The following is a 1,035-nucleotide window of genomic DNA, read 5'->3' as shown; positions in this document are numbered from 1 at the left end:
ATGGCGAATATCTGAACTGAAAAAGACACGCCAGGCTGTAAGCGTAGGGTATGCTTCTACTCGTGAGATTTATTATGTTGAATTTAGTATTCAGCAGATTTAACGAGCAGTAGTCGGATGATGATCATTTCGTGCTAAGGAAATATGTCCCTCAATTCATATAGCTTGTTTTCAATTAAATATGCCTGCTTCAACTTTGTGCACTAGCATTATGGTTCTCAACATCAATAGTACATAAACTTGAAAGTATACAACCACTGTACAGCCTCCTATCAACTTTACCCTTCTGACACGTTTTCATGTAGTACACATATGATAAACACTATAATATATATCAGGGAGAGGGAAATGTTTTGATTGCAATATCTTTTATTTGCTCTTCATACAGAAATTGTGGGATACATATCTTCACCGTCAACACCAAAACAAAAATCATACATCGCATTACTGGTGGTTAACTTCAATGATGGGGAGTATGCTGACCATGGGTGAAAACTTCACTTGGGCCATTAGCTGTTAAATAGCGGATCACATTTCATCATTAAATCTATAAAGAACTGTTATTGAAATGGAGTTTCCTAATGGTGATGGATATGTACGCCATGATTGAAGACTTTAACTTGGATGTGACCAAAGTTTGGAAGATCTTCGAATACACGTTCATCGGGAACCTTGCGATCCAGAGGGTAGCCATGTGGGCGATTGTCAGGGTATTTTCCATGGGAACCGTAGTGATTGAATTCGGTATTTTCGTGGAGTCCATCCACTGCTGCATCGGCTGCGCCATCAGTCACGGCTACAACAAGGTCGAATTCCAGACCCTGTTCATTACCCTTAGGGAGAAGGAATCGATTAGGAATACCAGTTGCACTCTCGAAACCTTTAAGTCCAGAGTCTGCACCTCCCAAGGCTTCTTTGGCCTTCTCAAAGAGAGTTGCGAAACTAGGCACATCAGGCACAGTAACAGCAGATTCCGAGCATTTACGTTCGATTTCGTGTTTTCCAGTAGGCACTGTAGAGATGAAAGAAATTTCT

General features: G+C 40.8%; 1 pseudogene across 1 annotated transcript in view; it reads right to left on the bottom strand.

Moving 5' to 3' along the window:
• Positions 1-351: 351 nt before the first annotated feature.
• LOC119590777 overlaps positions 352-1,035 on the bottom strand; it is a 2,522-nt pseudogene continuing 1,838 nt past the window's right edge. Inside the window, exon 2 of the transcript XR_005230287.1 lies at positions 352-1,012. The product of XR_005230287.1 is annotated as a hemocyanin C chain-like (transcript). The remainder of the gene's footprint in view (positions 1,013-1,035) is intronic.

The sequence above is a fragment of the Penaeus monodon genome, chromosome 27 (genome assembly GCF_015228065.2).
Source record: "Penaeus monodon isolate SGIC_2016 chromosome 27, NSTDA_Pmon_1, whole genome shotgun sequence".
In the NCBI taxonomy this organism is placed as follows: Eukaryota; Metazoa; Arthropoda; class Malacostraca; order Decapoda; family Penaeidae; genus Penaeus; species Penaeus monodon.
Note: the sequence above shows the minus strand (reverse complement) of the source record. Positions and strands in the feature narration are given on the sequence as shown.